Genomic DNA, 23,410 nt, shown 5'->3' on the forward strand with positions numbered 1-23,410 from the left:
ACGTAATGCGAGTAGCTCTTTTTCCACGTAAAAATTTTACGAAGTAGTCACAAGTCTCAAAAATAAGACAAGTGGATTAATTTCGGCGTCCTCAGGTAGGAATTATATAGGCTGACGATGAAAACAAGCCTGTGCGAGCCTAGGTTTGGAGAGGCTCAGTGACTCAGGCCTAGGACAGGCTTGAGTCCATCGTTCACTCGAGCCTGAAATGAGGGCGATTTCTGGCCCGCCTAATGCCACTGCGCCCCTCACTTGCCCCAGAAATGCAGAAATAAAAAATTTTTTTTTTTCACCCGCAGCCGAAGGGCCATATTTAGGCTTTTTTCGGGGGGAAAGTCGACTTTCGCCAAAATCGAATTTTTCCGCCGGGTAAACGGCGATTCTGCATTTTCTGGCCCGCCTAATGCCACTGCGCCCCTCACTTGCCCCAGAAATGCAGAAATAAAAAATTTTTTTTTTTCCACCCCAAGCCAAAGTGCCATATTTAGGCTTTTTTCGGGGGGAAAGTCGACTTTCGCCAAAATCGAATTTTTCCGCCGGGTGAACGGTGATTCCGTATTTTCTGGCCCGCCTAATGCCACTGCGCCCCTCACTTGCCCCAGAAATGCAGAGATAAAAAAATTTTTTTTTTCACCCCCAGCCGAAGGGCCATATTTAGGCTTTTTTCGGGGGGAAAGTCGACTTTCGCCAAAATCGAATTTTTCCGCCGGGTAAACGGTGATTCCGTATTTTCTGGCCCGCCTAATGCCACTGCGCCCCTCACTTGCCCCAGAAATGCAGGAATAAAAAATTTTTTTTTTCACCCCCAGCCGAAGGGCCATATTTAGGCTTTTTTCAGGGGGAAAGTCGACTTTCGCCAAAATCGAATTTTTCCGCCGGGTAAACGGTGATTCCGTATTTTCTGGCCCGCCTAATGCCACTGCGCCCCTCACTTGCCCCAGAAATGCAGGAATAAAAAATTTTTTTTTTCACCCCCAGCCGAAGGGCCATATTTAGGCTTTTTTCAGGGGGAAAGTCGACTTTCGCCAAAATCGAATTTTTCCGCCGGGTAAACGGTGATTCTGCATTTTCTGGCCCGCCTAATGCCACTGCGCCCCTCACTTGCCCCAGAAATGCAGAAATAAAAAAATTTTTTTTTTCCACCCCAAGCCAAAGTGCCATATTTAGGCTTTTTTCGGGGGGAAAGTCGACTTTCGCCAAAATCGAATTTTTCCGCCGAGTGAACGGCGATTCTTCCTCCCCCTCCGATGATTTGTCTTTCATAACTAATTTCCCAATTTCAAACCTGTGAATAAAAAAAGGGGAATATTGGATTCTCTCCAAACTTTTAATTTCGCCTCCTCCCAAAAATTTTCACCGTCAGGTGTGTACACGTCCGCGATCAACTACGTTGTTTGCAGTTTACTTTATGTACTCGTGTTTCTACTCCAGGGGTTCACTCTGCATGTACTACGGTACGTATTCGAGATTAGGGAGTATTGGTGTTGGCTGTATACACTTGGAGTACAACGTCCCCACCCTGTCGTCACACAAACATAACGTAGTTATACCTGTTATACACATCTCATCTGTGCTCGAGGTGTGCGAATAATGAGTGCTTGCTAGTGCCAAAATTACAGAGGTAAAGTGCGACCCCTCGTGAGTGAGTTATCGACATTCCGGAGGAAAATAAAATACGGGAGTCATGGAGTGGTACTTAAATCACGAGAGGAGAAAAAAATATTATTGTGAATGGTTTTTTCGCACGCATTGCAATAGAGGGCGTGAACAAATGTTTTTTTTTTTCCGGCATTTTCATTGGTAATTACGTAGTTGTGTTCAATTTTGTTACATGGAGAAAAAATCTGAGGAAAAATTACGGAAGTTCAGTAATCCTGGGGAGAACTCGATTTTCAGTGCTTTTTCAACCGCTTGCCAACCCTCATCCCCATATGATCCTGATGATCCTTATTCTGTCCCTTGTGAACCTTATGTCCTCATGTTCCTTAGTCCGACCCTGATTATCACCCTCGTGACTCTCATTTTGACCCTCGTGACCCTTATATTGACCCTTTTGACTCTTAATATACAGAGATTACATTTTTCTTCTCGATACCCTTTCCCACAGTAAAATTTGCCGCGATTTTCCAGATAATTTTTATCCAGATAACTTTTCTCTCCGTGCAATATTCCCCTCATCTTTCGAATTCTCCATTTATGGACCTTTGTCCCGTAAATATATCGCAATAAAACCCCCACAAGTAGCGCTGCAGTTTCACCCACTTCGCAAATTGACAACAGCTGCCCATCGCCGGATCATAAAGGGCTGGAATACTCTTCACAATCCCCTCAATTCCCCTAAAATACATCTGAGTAAGTTTATTCGATTTCAGTTAAACCCACTGAAAAACCCAAGACCGAACTCAAGCAAGGGCTGATATACGAACAACAAATGAAGTACCAACAGCAAAAAATTCATCCCGTGACAGCAGTCACAATTCCCCCCCCCCCTCCTCCCTCCTATGGCAACAACGGATATCAGAAACTCCGCCATAACCAACTGCTGTTTATCGCGCGAATCGAAGGACTGTCACCTGAGACACTGTCACCACTACAATTTATTTTTACGACTCGACAACGATGCAGAGCAAAACTCAAGTAAATTGAAACTCCCTTACATTTCCCTCATTTTTTATTTCATTTTCCAGGGAAAAACTCATAATTCTATTTTTATTATTGCACTCGTTTCTCTTCTGAGTTCGTAAAATTTTGTTCTCCCATTTGTATTGGTCCAGTAGATCATTTTCTCATCTGAGGAAATTATTTTTGTGACATTCAAGGGCTTTTTTTTTTGGTTTTTCCCAAATCGTAATGGTATATTATGTCATCAGGCGATAAAAGTATTATCTGGCGAATGCGGATTTATAATCCGTTAGAGTGATGTTATCTAATTAAGGCCTACAATATTAACCGTAATAAAATATTACAAATTTGGCTGGCTCTGTTCATCTCACGTCTCTTATTTAATATGAGCGCGTACTTGGCGGGAGACACTACCGCATCTCCTGATTAAAGTCTCCAAAACTAGTGCCTGCTCCTCAAAAACGTCTGAGAGGTACTTGAAACTCCTCAAAATAAATTCAGTAGTGAAGTGGTAAATCGGATTAAGTCGACTCATCTCCCAGTTGAGTTTTTGAAGAATCCTTCTTTTTTATTTTTTATTTATGAAGAATACTTCCGAATCTAAGGGAGATACCGAAATTTTCGTGAATACATTTATTGTAGCTCTCAATCGGGTCTACAAAAAAGATTTTATCACAAATTTTGCTATCTCCCTTAGATTCCGAGATATTCATTGAAAACTGGTCAGTACTCAAAATTGACTTGTACCGTTTTGCCACTTCGCTACTGAATTGTTAATCACAAAGTGAACACTTCCCTCACTGCTCACTATTTCCCAAAGAAAAACGCACACTTCTGTTTTTATTATTTCAATAATTTCCCCATCAGCTGACGTAAAAAAATTTTTTTTTCTACCACTTGTATTGGCGCAGGACTTCTGCACCTGAAATGTGTCATGAAACAGTAGCATCGGTGGAAACCCGCGGGGGTGAAGGGCGGGGAGGCAACGGGTGCCAACGTCTGCGTATAAATTATTACTCGATATTTCAGGCGTGACGTCATTTCCGGCAATGTGCCGGTTGGCTTCCGTAGAATGATGGATATGCCTCGTCGCCCGGTGCAGGACCAGAATTCTCACTCTCCAGCCAGTCTCTCGTTTCGTCTCTTCTGTATCGATGTCACTCGTTGTTATTTGTCCTTGCGGAAATTATTTTCTACAGATGTCATCGAGCCGCCGATATCGATACAAATGAAAAATTATTCGGTGTTGTGTTTCAGTGACGAAATGAGATGAAATGGGATTTTTAAGGGCGGCGGGGGGAATGGGGAAAAATCGGTAAACAGAGATGGTTTATCAATGCTACTGTCACTCGACTTTTCTCGTCTCTTTGAGATATTGCGAAAATTTTCTTTAACGTAATGAGAGGACGGGAAATGCGATGCCGGGGCTTAGGAAGTGTGACGAGGAATTGTATTTCAATTTGTCGATTGAGTATCGGGTGGCGAGGAGCGAGAGTTGGGACAGAGTGGAGAGAAATCGTGGGAGTCGCGGGGACGTTTCGCGCGAGGTTATTATTTCGACGGGAAATTTTGAAAATTTTTATTCAATTTCTGGAATTAGGGACACAGTTTTCGGGAATTTTTAGAGTGTTTTAGTTTCACTGGAATTTGGGGGAATTTCGTCATTGGAAGTTCAGAATTTCAGGGAAAAATTCGATGAGAAAGGGTGATTTCAGTTGAATTTTCGGTTGATTAGTTTCATTGAAAATTAAGCTTTATGAAATTTAAAAAAAATTGAGTTTTATCAAATTTGTAATGGAAATTAAATTTTATGAAATGGAAGTTTTATGAAATTTCAAGGAGTTTCGACAACTGGTGATTTTAATTCAATTATTTCCTGAAATTGACCATGTTCTTGAATTTTCTATTGATGAGTTTAATTGACAATTAAGCATTATGAATTTTTTAATAAAAATCAAGTTTTATCTAGTGTTTAATGAGATTAAGTTTATGATTCTTCAATTTACTTGAATTTTCCCTGACTTTTTAATTACATTCAACATACAACTGAACACTTCCCCGAATTTTCCTCAATTCCATCAATTTTCGGTGAATAATTGAATTTAAAGCCTCAATTCCCATTGATTTTTGCACAGTTTATTGCATTTTCAATACCATAATCCCTTGAAATTTAATCTCTAAATCATTACGTGATAAAAATTTCCAAGCACGAAAAATTAATCAAATTGAAGACAAACATCTGTCCCCGCTGTTTTAACCCGCGTAAACAATTGCCCCTGAAGTGAAGAATGAAAAGATTTCATCCAGTTAATTGAACAAAAATCCCGGTATTATGCTCGATACACCCCTCTGTACATTCACCCATCCCTCATACGTATTCTGTCGGCGAAAAAAGCAGAAAGAAACAAAAAAACAGCAGACCTTTTTTTTTTCATTTTTCCAGCGTCAGTTTAGGGGGAAATAAAATAGAGTTGTGCTGACTGTTATGCTCACGCCAGACTCGCACGGTCAATAGTCAGTGGAGGAGCCATTTTTTCAGTCACAGTGGACCGCCCTACCGGCACCCATCGTCCTTTTTTCAACTCTTCTTTTTTCAATTTTCTATTCTCCTCGATTTTTGTGTGTTTTTTCGCCCATTCGCTTGCGGTCTCAGTTCCACTTTGAAGAGAACTGTCACCCAGATCTACCGCCCATGTGTACTCTGAATTTTTTCTTCTTTTTTTTTGTTTCGGTTGTATTATTGTCTAGGCCGCAAACAATTGGGGGAAAAATAGGACTACACACTGAGAGAAAAAATTGGCGAAAGACTACATGTGCCACGTGAGAATATTTGGTTGAGTGAAAGAGATTTACTTGAGGGAAATTAACCAAATTGATAGAAGGAAATTTAATATCCTTCACAAAAATTAAATTTTTCTCGTAATCATCAGAAATATCCCTAGAAGAATTCCAACTGTTGGCAGGAAAAAATATAATCTATTGTACGACAATCATTTGATCTGAGAGAACTCCATAGGTTTATACCATAGACAGAATACATTGACAAGGAGAGAATATTTTTTTCCCAAAAAAAATTGTCCCCTCGAAATTATTTAGTTTTGCCAATATCTCAGTTATCGTCAAGAAAATTGTAGTTTCCTCTTGAAATTATCATTTGTTCCATGGAAATTATAAGTGTCTCACGAGAACAATTAATTCAACACGACGAAAGATCTTAGGGAAAAATTCTTAAGATATTGAAAATGTTAATGAATTAGTTAATTTATTTATTCATTCACAGAGAAAATTATCGAAAAGCTCAGCAATTCTTTCTTCAATCAATGCCTGATAAAAAAATTATAGTTAAAATACCTCAGCATTCAATTTCCCAGCCCCACAAAAAAATAAGACAACAATAGCTCTCGCTTGGCGAAGAAAAAATACCCCAAGTACTGTTCGAAAAAACAGGCTATAAAAAAATGGCATAAAAAGGGGGGATTTTTGCTTAAAAAAATGGTCCACGAAAAATTGGAATGTACCCAGCAATCTGCAATGCAAACTCGTGGTTTTAGTCCGCAAAACGCACGCGAGATGGGGGGGGAAAAATGATAAAAGAGAGAAGAATATGGCGATAAAAAAATACCCGAGAGGGGAGGAGAATGAAAATTGCCAATGAAAAAAAAGGGAAGAAGTAAAATTTCCATACGAAAAAAGGAATAACGGGGGATCGGGGAATGCGGCCAATCCGGGGCAGAGAGGGAAACTGAGAGGTGTTTTGTTGGTATTTACGAAATTTCGCTGGGCGTTATATCCCATTGGATATAGGGATGAGTAGCCTTTGATGGAACGGGATTAGTTGGCACGTGGTGAGAGCCGGTTTTCTCTTTGAAAGTTGGTGTTGTGTGGGATCAAAAGACGCTGAATCGTCGCCTCAGGGCGTCTTTTTCACGTTCTTTCACGTCTTTTTCACCGTATTTCTTGAGCTTTTTTTTTTCACCGCAAATTACATGGTAAGGAGACATTCACGCGTCAATTACTCGAGCTATTGCTGGTTTTAATCCGTTGGACGAATCAAATTTTTTCCCTCAGAACGAGTTTTGTGAAGGCGAGTATGTTGACGATTTAATCCAGTTGGAAGTTGATGGAAATTAATGAGAAGTATTTTCCGTTCATGTTATGTAAATTCGGCTGATCTTCTACTTCATTGCTTCAATTTAGGGTATATCCTAGACAGTACCACTCATAAGTTATTGAGTTTTTCTATCCTCGTAGGTTGTTGATGAAGGCAACAATAACTGTTTGAATCAAATGAGTGTTTAATTTAATTAACTGTTTGAATCGCATTTCATTATTTATTATCTCCTAAACTGTGTAGTACAGCTAGTTAGATTTTTTATCAATAGCTGGGGAATATTATAAACATTATCTATGGAAAACATGGGGACAATCGTAAGAAAAATCTGTTTTCTAGGGATAGGGCTCCACAAAACCGTAGCAGATCCACTTCAATTCGCTTAGTGCCTTAAGAAAATACATTAATTTCTGTATACAGTGGCGTGATAATAATCGTAGAATAAACATCCCAGAAATGTGGAAAAGACAGAGAGAAAAATACTGAAAGGGACTTGGGTCTGGAGAAAAAGAAAATCAGCCACAAAACTTGGAAATTCAGTGCACGCCACTGGCATACGGCATTGTCTTGATGTTCGCAACGAATTTGCTTACGTGCCTGAATGCACCGCTAGTGCTTTTCTCGCCCAGTTTATATACGCGTTGAGAATAACGTTTTCTCACGATTGCCGTCGTTTGCTGTTTTTGGCGACATAAAGAAGAATGAAAATAAAAATAATGGAGTCGAGGGAGGTGAGAGGAAAACCGAAAAACTAACCATTATGGCAACGTGGTCAACAAAACGACGATTTTGGTTCATGAAAGTTTCAGGAGTTGAGTTACTGTCGCACACGCGGCGCCAAATTCATGGAAAAAAAAACTATTTCCATTGAGTTTAATCACTTCGTCGGGTTTTTAAATGTGAAATCTGATGTTCTCTTCGGAAAGGGGGAATATTGTCCCTTTTCTCAATGAAATTTGGAGTTTTTATTGATTTTTCTTCATCAAAATGGGAATTTTAAATGACATCCCCTGGAATTTCACCTGGAAAAAAAGTTGAAGTCAAAAACACTGGCAGAAAAAATTAATTTTATCAAGAGAATTTTATTTGAACCAACTATCATTTGGTTGTTAATTTTCAGATAAATATGAGTTCATAGTGAATACCAGTTATCTCTTGTTGAGATACATTTGATTGGGAGAAATCGAACTTCTCTAGAATTGAAGTTCCTTTTAGTTGTCGCAACGAGGAGAGCATTTGATTTCTTTCTAGCCAAAAGTTTGCCAACTCCAGAAATTCGTTGGTTTACTCAAAAATCAAAATTATTCTCATGACTAAATACGTTGTTATCTCAATCAACACGATCATACGTTGTTCCAAGTAAATTATAATTGAAGTGAGCATTTCGTATGGCGAATCAGGATGAATATTGTTACGCGGAAAAAGCTTTGAGATTGTAGTAAGATGTCGTTGAGTTGAAAGAAGTTTATATTTCTTGACTAAAAAAAATCGCATTAGTTTACAATAACAGAATCACAGATTACGGCAATTCAACACAAACTTGGATGTCACAAATTTCGTGAAATGTGATGTACGGAAAGCTCAATTTAAACATCGGCTTCATTCGAGAAAACAACATTCAATTCATTCCTCAATGTAATCATCTCCTACGTACGAATTTTTGATCAATTCATGAAGGTAGAAAATTTCTCGACTAGAGATTATATTGGGTTTAAAAAAATAAAACTTTTGACTCCTTGACGCCAAGGACTGTTTTATTTGATTCAAGTAAATGTATCTCAAGAAGAAATAATTTATATTCACCGTAAGATCTTATTTATTTGAAATTGACTCAAGTATATAATATTTGCAGTGCAGGTATTTTTCATTGAATTACATTTCGCTCCAGATTACCTTTCGCACAGGAAAATTCTCCCACAATTTTCAAGGTAATTTCTATTCAACTCGACATCTCGAAATAATGTGAAACAATATTTCGCATGAATGTCAACTCTCCTTTGTACAAGTGCATAACATTCTCATGAAAGAAAATTCAGCTCTGAGTTGATGGTGGTGATCCAAGCGAAAAATCGCAATTCTTCATTCTTCCACTCGTAAATCTCGATTTTTTATTCATATATATTTCTATAACCCGTTACTCTGCGCCTTCACCTCGATTTTCAATCGAATGAAAAAGAAAAATCGAGAGGGGGGGGGGAGTAGTTTTCTGAATACCCTCGTGAAATGCTACTGGGGGAAGTGAGAGTGGATGCCGTGCGGTGTGAAAAATACAAGTGGAGAGGACTTTTACGCGCAGATCGACGTTTCCTGAATTCCCGTGAAGGAGAAGATTGCGGGGTAATTCTAAGGGTGAATCCATTCAATGTTCTCGTCTCCTCTTTTTTGAATATTTGCGACGGCTTTGAGGGAGGATTTTCAGTTACCAAAGTCGGAGAAATCACGCCATATCTGGGACACCGTTTTATTTAACTTGATTAAGTACATCCAGATAAATGATTTATTTGAATTAAAAAACTAAGATTATTAAACAAAAAGTTTTATTCCAAGGTTTGGTCATATTAAATAAATGTTTCTTCACAATTAATAAATCTTTATTTGATCCAAATAAATTTTTTCTTTGAACTAAATAAATATTTATTTGAAATAAACAAATTGTTTGTTTAATATCGTTAAATCCTTCTTCTTGAAACAAGCAATCTAGCTTATTCATTTGTAACAAAAATATTCTTGAAATGAGTAAAAAATTTCAAATGTAGATTCTTATTTTATTAAAAAAAATATTTCAGTATTCCAAATTTTAAAACTTATGACGTTGATAGTGAAATTATTTCCAGTTGAATTTTTTCCCCCCAATTTCTTTTCTCATTTTCACATTTTTAAGAAATCACTCATTCTCTTGAAATAAAAAAAATAGGTTGAGATGGAATATTTTTCATTCAATTCTCGAATTTTAAAATGCAAAAGGGAGAATAAAATCTAAAAAATTGGCATTTCTCTCAGTAAATAAATAGTCTTTCAAATAATCGTTCCTCCATTCCCCCGAAATACTCCGTAAATTTATTAATACTGCATCCCCGTCCACTTTCACAAATTTACTGTTACAATTTACGGCCATTCAGAATTATCTCGTAAAGGGACATACGCATTAGATTAGTGCGAAACCAGAAAGCCCATAAGTATACAGACCCCATCGCTCCACCCCCCCGAGGTGCAAGCTGAACTACAGTTGTGCCTGAGGGGTTGATATAGCATGAGTCTGATGGTGGCTATAACCCATAGTCACGGGTGTGGAGTTACCATTAGCGCTAAATGCATTCTAGGTGAGGCACAAAGGCAATTTACTCGCTTCCAAGAGACCGTCCAAGACTGCCTTTCACGTATATTACTCCCCCGTTGTGTGGTATCATACAATTTTCAAGGGTATTTTGAGACAATTAATAATGCTCTATTGATTACTGTCCCGTAAATACAGCAAACTAGAGCAAATTTAACTGTTCGAGGATGTACTCCACGGAGGGAAATATTCAGTAAAAATTACGGAATAATTCACGTAATCCGCAATGGGGAATCGTTTTCCGGAAATTTTTATAGGAATGGAAGAGAAGAAATCTGAAACGTTCAGTGAATTTTCAGGCTCATCACCGAACAAAGTACGGAATTGTCACGTAATTTTTCCCGAAGAAGTAAAATCTTACAGAAACTTGCCGACTTATTGTGCCTCGAAAATAAAAAATTCTTGAACGTTCAACAATTTTTATGAAGCTGGTGAGTTATTTCTACGTTCCGTTCCGTAAAATTTCTCAATCGTTGGGGAAAAATTACGGAACGACTTGTTGTCCTAGAATTTACGTGGCGATTCGTACAATTTCAGTTCCGACTCACACTTTTTATTGAATTTTACTTCGCTCGCGGATTGCGCTTCGAAACGTAATTTTTACGTTTTTTTCTGGTCTGAAATCGAGACACTTTTTATTTATTTATTCATCGTTGGATTATTTACATAACTTAATTCGAGTATTATTTACCTACGAACTAACGGTTCAATATCGCGATCAGGTAGCGGAATTAATCATTAGTTTTAGTAATATTTGCATTGAAATTGGAAAATTAGACAATAACTGATAATTTAAATTTTCAAAATAGTGTAAATTGAATAATTGAACAATACGCCATTGTAAATTGACGATTAGCCTAACATTTCTAAATTTCATAAAAGTGATTTTCGATTAGCCAAATAATCGTCAATCCTCCGAACCCAATTATTGATTGATAAAGCAATTCGAAATTTGGTTATTTAATTGGTGATTAATTTAATAATTTAAAATTAACGAGTACTATTAACTATTGACTTCTTCTAAATTTAACTTTATTTGAAATTTATCCATTTATTAATAGACTTTATTTATTCAATTATTATGTGTACCCCCTCAGAAAAAATCATATTCTGAAAAATATATTAAAAAAATATCTTAAATTGGCCCAATTTACATAAAAAAATATAGAAAGCATATATTTTTTATATAGTCTTTATAAACTTGAAAAATATATAGAATTGCCCCATATTATATATTTTTTAAATATATTTTTTTAAGGGGATATCAAACGTCTTATTTTTAGCCGCAAAAACGTCTTATCAGGGAGTTGGTCGATGGGACACATTTTTATCTCCAATGTTTCAAATTAAAACACCGTAAAAACCCCAGTCTTTTCACTGTTCCTTTAATACCTCCTTCATGCTTTAATTAATGATAATGACGCGAGGAAAGGAAGGATGAAGAATTCCTTCGGGAAAAGTTGGAGGGAAATTACGACTGGAGGCAGAGTTTGTTTTTGGGCTGAGGTGGATTCTAACACCCCTCGGGCATCCATCTCTTCCGGAATTCAGATAATTGCTTCGACTACCTATATGAAAACGAGTGTGGAATGGAAGGGTTGAGATAGGCCCTAAAACTTCCTCCCCCGGGAATTTCAGCGGCAAAGTTTAGCCATCTCTTTTGTCTTAGGAGAGTCAAAGTGTTGTTTAAGGGGTGGGTTTTTTTGGGAGGGGAGTTTGTCTCGGGTGGTTGGTAATGAGGAGAAGAGGGCTAACAGGGTGTTGTGGCTGGTAATTAATCAATTGTGATGGATTCTGGTGATTCAGTGGAGTGAATGCATTCAAGATTAATCTTTTTTTTTTAAACATTTCTGAACAATTATTGTAATGAAAGGAGGAAACAGGGTTCATTATGGTAATATTGATCATTTTACGCTGTTAATAGTGATGCCGCGTGAGACGTTATGAGACATCACGAGAGACCACGAGACAATACTTTGGAGGAATTGTCTCGGTCTCAGTGAACGCGGAAATTTTTGGTCTCGTCTCAGTCTCGAAACGTGCAACATCGTCTCCCCCCAGTTTTTCGCATTTTTTATATTTAGAAAATTGAGACGAGACAAAGCGAGACAAAAATCGAGACTTTACATTAAACATACGAAAAACGAGACCGAGATGAGATAAATTGACTCGGAGTCATTACGAGAGGAATTGATACTCCGTATTTCGAGACTGAGACCTAACGATTTCCATGTCCATTGAGACCGAGACAATACCTCCAAAGTATTGTCTCATGATGTCTCGTAAAGTCTCTTGCGGCATCACTAATTGTTAACAATTTTTGGCTGACATTTAGGCGGAGAGAAATGATGGATAAAAATTGCCTAGACAATCCCGAGACAATCCCTCCAAAGTATTGTCTCATGATGTCTCGTAAACTCTCTCGCGGTATCACCATTAACAACGTAAAATGATCAATATTATTACGCTGAAAGGAACCCCTGGTTTAAGGCCAAAAAATTACCCAGGGAAATAATTTCATGGCTTAATAGACCAGCTCTCCAAAGCATCGTCTCGCAAAGTCTCTCGCGGCATCGCTAATTGTTACCAATTTTTGTCTGACATTCCCGCCGAGAGAAATGATGGATAAAAATTGCCTAGACGATCCCGAGACAATCCTTTCAAAGCATTGTCTCATGATGTCTCGTAAAGTCTCTCGCGGCATCGCTAATTGTTACCAATTTTTGTCTGACATTCCGAGAGAAATGATGGATAAAAATGGCCTAGAAAATTGGTTAAAAAAAAAAGATCTGCACTGAATCCCGTCCCACGACGCCAAATACCGGTGAGTAATGATGGGAAAAAGAGCGCCCGAGACCATTCGACTTCATGTGCAAGTGTATATAACTGTAATACAATTTGTCGGAATTTATAGCCGTGATACCGGGCGTTCTCTCGACACTCGTGAGACCCCCCTCCCCCCCCAACTCGTTCCACTCGCCGTGCCACCGGTATATGTGGAATCAGCGTTACCGATCGCACACGGCCGACCATACCGCGATTCTTCCACTGGTGCGCGTTGTTACACGTGCCATGTCGTTTCGTTTACGATACCTCGGGTTTTCGAGAATTTAACTCACTGTTATTGTCTTTGGTTCGCTCGAATAAAGGGTGATATAGGGGGTGCTTTATGCGGTACATTATTTCCGGATTGTATCAATGGGTCTATGAATTGGGAAGAACAGAGTTTATCAGGTATTTTTGGGTTTGAATGGGGGAAATGAATTTATTGGAGGATATTCATTAGTTTTTTTATGTTTAGTGGGGGACAGGCGCGATTGAGTGGCGCTGGCGCCAGTTTCCGGTGCTGATTTATTAAAACGGATGAGAGATGACAGGAGATTTCGGCTATATTACAAAGTAGCCGAAAATAAGTTCGACGATATTATGAGACCGATGAATTTTTCGTATTTGGTATTTATACGCTTCCTTTTCTTCATTGAAGTAATGGAAAGTCCGTAATTACTGGGGAAGGTGAACAGGAAATAGAATAAATTAAATTTAGCGAAGCTGATCAATGGGTCATGAGAGGGAATTCACTAAAAATAAAACAGAGGTGGGAACTTATTCGACGGAAGCTGGACGACCGTTAATTTATGGCTTATTATTCTTTTTTTTTGTCCCTAACAATTTCTCCCTACCGATATTATATTTGTCAGTAGTGTAATGCACCAGAAAATTTTCAAGATTGATAATAATCCTGAGTGGCTGCTGTGTAAATAATGTAATTGTAATTGTATGGATTGACATAAATTGCATTTTTTTAAATATCCGAATGTTCTAGAGACTTTGAGAATTTTCTAGAATTTTCTGTAAAACTAAAGAACTTTCTCGAAATTTCTAGAAAACCAGAGAGAGCCACAAACATTAATTATAATTCCCTTTAAATTTTGAACTGGTCAGTTTGTTGATATTACTCTACAATTTTTAATTATTAAATTGATCATCAATTAAAAATAATCAAATTCAAATTATTTCATCAATCAATAATTTAGATACGAAGATTGACGATTATTTGGTTAATCGATAATCCTTTTCATGAGATATAGTTTTATTTACTCAATAGACAATTGACAATCTAATATTATCAATTATTTAATTAATCTTGAATCGAAAAGTTAGATTATGAATTATTTTACTATTTTTTGTAGAAAACTACAGAATTTTCTTGTTTTTTTTCTTGAACTGGAGAATTGTCTCAAAAAAAATTGTCTCAACATTAAAAATTGTCTCAAATTGTCTAGAAAATTGAAGAAAGTTTCAACAATTTGAGACAATTTTTTTAAAATATAAAATTCGAAAAATGTTCCATTTTCTAGAAAAATCTAGAATTCACTACGATTCCGACAGATGTGCGACACTACGATTCCGCGAGTGACTCCCAACATTAAAAATTAAAGACGTGTCCAAGTGAAAAATCTTTAACTTCATCGGGGCAGACCGTCGAGTCGACATTGGACCGCCAACTCTCCGGGATACCGCACCTCCACTGGGCCAAAGTCCCCAGAAAAGTACCACCAGAACATCGCGCAGTCTAAACTCCCACGAAAAAAAAAAAAAAAAATAACCTCCGGATACGGAAATAAATGAGCGCCATGGTGAATGGTTAGGCAGTGGTCTTAATAAAAGCCAACTGGGTATTGCGGACGCTTGGAGATGGGGTGGAAAGGGCAGAAAAGACTGCAAGTGTGAGTCTACTCCCCATTTCTCTCCCAGCCCTCCTCGCCCCCTCGTCCCTCTCCTCCGCACAAAAGAGGATTGCGACGAGAGGGTGCGGGTGTGGAAGTTTTGTGTGGCAGAGACCGCAAGCCGCACGTAAACCGTACACAGCCTGCCAAGTAAAAGGGGGAAACTATCCTTTGGCACGCGAGAATAACGAACCGAACATTACCCACCCCCTCCGCGGCCCCTCGGCTTTCCATTCCACACCGACACAGCATTTCGAGGCGGTATCGCGTAACAACTTATGGATGTTTCTGGGCGATCGCCACACTTCATGCCAACTTACTGCTGCCCACGCTCTTTACGCGAAGAATGGCTAATTGTTTGTAATTAATATATTGCACGGAGGGAAACGTTTGGGGTGAATTATCCGGGAAATCTCGGATAATTTCACGAAGTGCTTTTCTATGGAAAATTGTTCGAGTGGAGGATTTCGTGATTCGCTCGGTTAACGGATTTTTTTTCCACGTGGAAAATCTCCCGGGAAAATTTCCCGGAAAATCATCAATTGCGAGCTGGAAGAATGATAGGGGAAATTTACGGGAATTTTTCAAGGAGGAAAATCTCTGGAAAAAGTTAAATATGGGAAAAATTAGTGAGGGGGAACAATTTTTAAAGGAAAAATTCGCCGAGGAAAATTGACAGGGAAAATATTTCCGGGAATTTGCCAATTGAGAAAAATCCCAAGGGAAAATTCTACATGACAAAAATTAGCGAGAGGGAAGAATTTTCAAGGGAAAAATTTGCCGAGAAAAATTGACAGAATAAATTTTCGAGAATTTTCCACCGGGGAAAAACCTCCCGAGAGAATTCTACTTGAAAGAAAATTGCGAGAAAAAATTAGTAAATTAATCAATTAATCAATTTTTCGCAGCAATTGGTGACAATTCCCGGTTCCATCCCCTCAACCCACTTAAAAATTACCAATTCATCCTTTAATTATAGAGTTACTGTCCATTAAGAATGATAAATCATTCATGAAAATTCTTCTCCAACATGAGATTTAAAAATCGACTACAATCCCTCCCTGAAATATATCGAATCCCGAATTTCCTTATGACTCATAATGTCATGCACTAGTCCAACCCGAAATTAACGAGTGTTATAATTAATTTCCTGCGCATTTCACCGCGAATTGAAAACAAAGTTGCCAAAAAAATTATGAAATGCCTTAAACGTGATAAAAACAATATTTAACGGTGCTGAATGTACGAGAAAGTTGTTGGAACGAGTAAATTCCCCTGCGGTTACTGGAGTAACACCTCTCTTCTGCAACCCCACCCTCTGGACAATGGTATGCGTTAAGTGTACAGTTTTCTCATTCCCAACTAGTCGAGCGCCCCGCCACGAATGAGTTTTCGTCCAGTGGGGCTTTTGCGGTTGCCAGCGAAATGGGCCTCCGGTTAGTGTGAAAAATATCTAGTGAAATTACTAGGTACAGTATCTAGGAGGTTAAATCTTACGACACGAAACCTGGAGATTGTTGGAATGAGCTCCCCTATTTTTAAAAGCCTTTTTATTGAGATTTAATTGCAGAAACCCTCTCGTTTATGATTCCTCTTTCTACGGAATTGTCAATTACCTGATAATGTGCGGTTTTAATTGCTTTTTTTATATATCTTGGGATAACTTCTAATTGTTGAAAAATTGCTTTTGTGATTTTTATTTTTATCTTATAACCCCTAGTTTCTGACCCTTGGTTTCTGACCCTGAATTTTAAAGTCTTAATTTCGAGTACCAAATTTTCATCACTAGAAGTCCATTTGGATTTTTATAATATAAAAAAAATATAGAGACACTTTTTTTGACCCTTTTGAACCTTATAACCCTTAATCTGATCCATATGATCGGTAATCTGCCCCTTGTGATCGTTAATCTTACCCTGGTGATCCGCCTTCTGACCCTCGTGGCCCTTATTCTGCTCTTTATGACCCTTATGACTTTGATTCTGACTCGAGGCCCTTATTTTGACCCTTGTGATCCTTAATCTGACCCTCATAATAACCCTCGTGACCCTCATTTTGATCTTGTTGCCCTGTAATTTCTGGCCGATGGTTTTTGACCCCCATAACCCTCATTTGGCCCCTTGCTTTGACTCTTGTAAACCTTATGATCCTCAATCTGATAAATATGACCAGTAATCTGACCCTCGCGACCCTTATGGCCCTGATTCTAACCCTCGTGGCCCTTATTTTGACCCTCGTGACCTTTATTCTGACCCTTATGACACTTATTATGACTCTCATCACCATTATTTTAACCCTCGTGACCCTCATAACCCTTATTGTAATCCTCGCGACCCTTACTTCGACCCTCGCGACCCTTAATTTTGGAGTCTCAATTTTGAGTACCAAATTTTCATCGCCAGAAGTTGATTTAAATTTTTATAATATAGAGAAACAATGACTCAATTTGTAATTAACTATTGGTTTATATTTATGGATCGCAGTTTAAGAATTCAATAGACTGAGTTTTAAAATTCCAGGAGTGATCAAACAACCATGTAATTTGATATAATTTGTTATATTTGTTTTGAGTGATGTCCACGAAATCCGCGAAAATTCATATTATTCGAATCACTTGAATATTTCACGAGAGATCATTGCACATTGCATCAGGAAAATTGAAGATTTTCCATGATAAATGCTACAATAACTCCCAGCAATATCACAAATCTCAATCTCTCTGCGAGTAACCCACCGCAGTATGAAACCAACTGGACAAATCATGACTGAAGGGGATTAGGAAATACAGGGTGAGGGTATCGTCCTCTCTCGGACCATCACCAACTTGTAATTGCAAACGTCGCTGTAGTGGAGGTGCAGCACCTGAAAGACCCCCATTCTCCAGGAGTTGTGGTGAGCTATTCTGGCTTTCAAAGGGCAACCGCGATACGACTCACTGTCACGACAACGCGTCCAACCGCCACTATCTGATGGGGCGGAAAGCAAAAGTCCTGCTCTCCCGCGGTAGTCAGTAAGGACGTGAACTTTGAATTTCCAAAGGTCCAAACTCAACTTCAACCACCAGCGGTTTACGACTCCATAAAAAAAAAAGCAAACGTCGCGGTAAAAACTATCTTTGAGTCGTCGCAATTTCAGTGCTAGACACGAAAGGGGGTCTTAACATGGACGAGGCATTTCTATAATGTTTAATATACGAGTCACATTTAAAGTGGCTCTACCCTTCGGCCGGGCTACGCTGTACTTTTGGATATTTTCAGTTTTTTAATTTTTCAACTAAATTACATGGAAAAAATTTGAAAAAATTCATACCCAGTCAGTATTATCTCAATTAAATTTCACAAAATATTGATATTTTTTCAAACATTTCCCGCTTATAAATAAATAATAAAACTTGTTTGCAAAACGGTGGATTATTTTTTATGAGGTGTCAAAAAAATTCTTGATTTTTTCACATCTAATTTTTAAAAAATCAGATTTTAATCTTTGATTACAGTGGAAATGGTGATTTTCACATAAGACACTGGGTTAAATCCTGATTTTTAAACATTTCTTCTTTGAAAAACCAAAACGATAATTGAGAAAAAAATCAGAATGCCGAATCTAATCGAGTTTTCTGCAATTTTTTTGCAGTTTTCAATAATCTTTGAATTTACCGTAAGGGTAGAGCTACTTTAAAAACGAGTGGGAAAATTCTGTCGTGGCGATATAGTCAATATATTTTTGTTAATAAATTAACAAAGATTATTGACAAAGAATTTATTGAATTTTTATTTGATTTTTTAAAATTTATTTTGGAGTATCTGGAGCCATAATAAATTATTCTTATCAAATAAATTATTATGAAGATCCAAGAAAAACCAATTTATTTGTAATAAATAAATTTCTTAATATAAAAGAAAATTTATTCGTTATTAACGAAGAATTTACCTCAATCAAATAAAGATTTATTATTAATAAAAAAAAACATTCATTTAGTATGAACAGAATCTCAAATAAAGAGAAATTTCCAATTTAAATAAAAAAATCATTTCGTACAATTCAAATAAGCTTTATTGGATTTAAATAAATCCCTTCTCTGGATGAAAAATGTTTTAGCTTTCTCTAAATATTGATTGAAGACGGCATTGCGAAGAATATTTCAAAGGCACTCCATCGACGTAATTTTCCATTTTCTCATGCACCTCTCGAGGACACCGAGAGAGCGAAAAATTAATATCCCGCGAAAATCCAATGTTCATCAAGTAATACCAAAGTTTCATAATTAACACAGTACTCCCCTGAATTCCCACGGGGTCGCGCCTCCATGGATAATAACGTCCAGCTTCTCAGGATGTACAACCCGTTGCCCTCGACCCGACCTCTTCCTTTTTCTCCTCAAACTCCGGGGTTTCAACAATTTTTCATAACCTCCCTTCGCGCTTTCGTAATTTATTTGACACCCCCCCGCCGCGATACTCCCCTAACGATGAAGAAGTGATTTTGAGTTGGGTAAGAGACACCATCAAAGAACGAAAAACAATTAACCTAATGATTCCCAACGGTGGAATCACGAGATAAAGAAAAATTCAAACAGCGGGGGAAGAACACGTTGAGAATAAACGGAACAGAAGAGCTCGCAATTGAATTGCCCCCTTAATCACATTTTTTTTTTTCAGTTGTTCACTCGAGAGCAGCAACCACAGTTTATTTCTCCTTTTTTTCCCCTGCAATTCTCCTCTGCAGGCCACTGTAATACATTTAAGGCCTTAATTTTCTTAATTTTCCCTCCCCTCGCGGCTCTCTGGCTGAAACAAGTATCGCGACTGAATTATCATGTCAGGTGAAATGAAGTTAAGCAATGGCCGAGCACGACCAGTTTACCAGCAAGTTAGCTTGGCCATGGGTTTAACCCCCCCCCCCCCTCCCCCAACGCTCCCGCCCCTTTCTGCATGCAGTTTTTGTTGCTGTACGCGTACCCAGCCATCCGGTATAATCGAAATCACCGGCCAGGAAAAAATCCACTCTACTTTTACCCGTGTACCCATGGAGAAGCCCCTCCTACCTCTGGAGGCTCTGCTGTTGTTGCTCTGCACATGCAACAACTTTACGGTCTCTGTCTCGTGCGGAAGCAGCCGACTTTTGTCCAATTTAACGCCGGATTAACTCGCATGTGGACACGCGTAAAGTCGGATGGTTTATTGGGGAACTGTGTTTAGGGCGATTTCTTCGGGGGTTTGCGCGGGCGGGAGGGGATCCCTTTGGTGTGGGGGAAAACTTTGTGCGGAAAAATATTTTTTTTTTTCGAGCAAATTACAATCTTTATCTGAAATTCTTTATTTCAGGAGTGAAGTGGTAAACAGAGAGAAGTCGACTCATTTCTCAGTTGAGTTTTTGAGGAATATTTTCAAATCTAAGGAAGATAGCGAAATTTCTGTAATTACATTTTTTGTAGCACTCAATCGGCTCCACAAAAAAGGTTATCATAAAAATTTTGCCATCTTCCTTAGATTTCGAGATATTGATTGAAATCTGGTCTATAGTCAAAATTGACTTATCTCATTTTACCACTTCGCTACTGATTTATTTCATGAATATTTTTGTTATGAATGAGTAAAGGTGTTTACATGTTTCAAGAGAAAGCATTTACTTATATTAAATAAGGAATTAATCAATTCCAAATGAAAATTTTATTTAATTTGAAAACACAATTAATTTATTTCAAAAAATGCATTATAAGAAAACTGTTTATTTGATACATATAAAGAATTTATTTGTATCAAATAAATATTTATTATTAGTAAAATAACATTAATTCAATATGAACTAGACATCCAATCCACTGATTTTTCTCCCTAAAAAAACTTGCGTAAAAGAGCAGAATTCTCCAGGACTTTCCATTGAATTTCTCCGTTCACGATAGCCCATCTCGCCATTAATCAACTAATGACGTGTCCGCGTTCATTAATCCTCCGGACGTAACAATATGTTGAATGTCTACGCGAAAAATTCCCTCCCACCCAATGAGACTGATTGTGCGTCATTCTCATTCCGCGCGCAGTAGAAAAAAAAAAAAATTGACAAATTTTCCTGGCGCATACGCCCTCATATCTTCGCGTCTGTGATGGTGAATTTTTACATTTCATAAATATTCATCGTTGAAATAATGAAAGCATAAAAATGATAATTCTGTAAAAATTACGAAACTCTTTGAAGCGGAATTTCCTCCCGCCCCAAAAGCAAGCAAAATCTGTTTTTCAAAAATTTCCATGGAATTGCAAAACTTCAGCGCCAAGAATTAGCATTAAAATTTGTTAATTAAAATGTGAAAACAGGATACAACTGTTTGGTTTCGCTTCTTCACGATCTCCTTCGACGCTTTAGGGGAGAATCGCAGCATCAGCGGTGACTTTCGCTGCATAGTCAGACGAGCGTGCCTTGCTGATGTCAGGCGAGGCATACCACTGGCATAATTCACAACGACCTGATTAGTGTGTGAGGAAACATGAGAGGGAAACTCGGAAATTTTAGCCCACGTTGTAAACAATGTATTCGTATCTGCTGATGTGCACACACAATGTTGCTTCTACGATTAAATGCAAATAAAGGAGAATGGGGGAGGAAGTTGATACGCAGTAGCAGACAGTGGTGCATTAGAAAAAATAATACCTTATTTCAGGGTTCTAAAGGTCTCAAAATAAGATTTTCAAGGCTCAGTTTGAAGGCTTAAATCAAATAAAGTTCATTTGGATAGAATAAATAAGTTTATTTGAATAAATTGATAATTTTTCTCTATTTGAGGTGCTGTTTATACTAAATACATTATTTTTTTATCGCTTTAGAAATTTAAATTGACTTCTGGTGATGAAAATTTGGTACTCGAAATTAAGACTCCGAAATTAAAGGTCACAAGGGTCATCAGGGCTAGAATAAGGGTCAGAATGAGGGCCACAAGGATCATAATAAGGGTCACAAGCGTCAGATTAAGGGTTATGAGGGTCAGATTAAGGGTCACTAAGGACAAAATAAGGGCCATGAGGCTCAGATTAAGGGCCACAAGGGTCAGAATAAGGATCACGGGGGTCATATGGGGGTGGACGAGTGGAGCGAGCAGTTATTAATAAATCTGTGCTTGATCCAAATAAATTCTCAAATTAATAATCAATAAAGATTTCTTTATATCAAGAAAATTGCTTTATTTGAAATGAATACATTGTTTCCTTGAATTGAATAAAAGTTTTATTTGAAATTAATAAATAGTTTATTCGATACAATTAAATTCTTTCATTTGAAACAAGTAAACAAGTTCATTCATTTTTAACAATGTCATTCCTGAATCAAATAAAAAATTTAAAATTATTAAAATAACTCTTACCTCCAACAACCACTATTTTCCGCAGTGACAAAGTCGTCAGAAAATGTGAACAGAATTGTTCAAATTTCACCCATCGATATCTGAATTCTTCACCCCGCTCGTGGATAGTGGAATTCTCAAGGTTCTTCTTGTTTCTCTAGAATCCCCGTCCGTCGAATTTTCTAAATTGCATCGCACGTAGGAATCGCGGACCAAGGATCATGGCAAATTCCACAGTGAGCACCGTATCTCTTTCAGCTCCAGCATTGTACACGTGCAGCTTAATTTGATTTAACGTCGGGAGCTGGCTGGAGTCAACCACTCTCGCCGACCAATTATCCTTCCCTATTTTACCCCTGTTGTCCAAACACTGGCCTCGAATCAATGCCGGAGACATTAGCCAGATAATTGATCTTGCACGGAAAAATATAATGCTTGATTCAAGTATATTTTACACTCCAATGGGGGGATGGGTGTTTCAATTCGAGGATGATTATTTTGTATCAGCCCGGGTCGTACCAAGCGCTCTCAAGAGTAATATAAGGGTCAGACACTGAGTGTGAGAATATAAGGGTCAAAAAATGGAGGTTAAAAATGAGGGTCGGAATATTAGAGTGAAAAACTGAGGGCCTGAATGTTGAGGTGAAGGAATGAGGGTCAGAATTTTAGGGTTAAAAAAATTAGGGTCAGAATATAACAGTAAAAAAAGTGGGTGTCAGGCAATGAGGGTCATATAAGGGCTAAAAACGGTGATCAAGCATAATATATGACTTATATTTCGACCCTCATTGCCTGACACCCACTGTTTTTACTTTTATATTCTGACCCTAATGTTTTCACCCTAATATTCTGACACTCAGTGCCTGACCCTTATATTACACTTGAGAGGGCTCGCTACTATTGTTGTGCTTTTTTTTTACACTTCAGCAATCAAATCTTTTTTTTTAAGCACTTGAAATTAGATATATAATGCATAAAACAACGCTCAATCTCGTTGAGAAATATTAAATAAAATATCGTTCATAGAACTTTTTTTTTATACTAGTTTTTAAGGTTTGTAAATATTGTATATATTGTCTTTGAATAATAACTTGGTTAAACAAAAAAAAAAAAAGAGGGCTCGCTACAACTCGGCCTGATACTAAAGAATCATCTTCGAATTGAAATACCCATCCCAGGATATTTTAAATCAGCCTCCGACGAGCTCCAATTTCTCCCAGATAATCCGAAGATTGCATTAATTATTCAAATTGCAATAGCAGTTTCTTATTCCCACCAGTGGTGTC

The sequence above is a fragment of the Diachasma alloeum genome, unplaced genomic scaffold (genome assembly GCF_001412515.2).
Source record: "Diachasma alloeum isolate Michigan unplaced genomic scaffold, Dall2.0 Dall_scaffold_00212, whole genome shotgun sequence".
NCBI lineage: Eukaryota > Metazoa > Arthropoda > Insecta > Hymenoptera > Braconidae > Diachasma > Diachasma alloeum.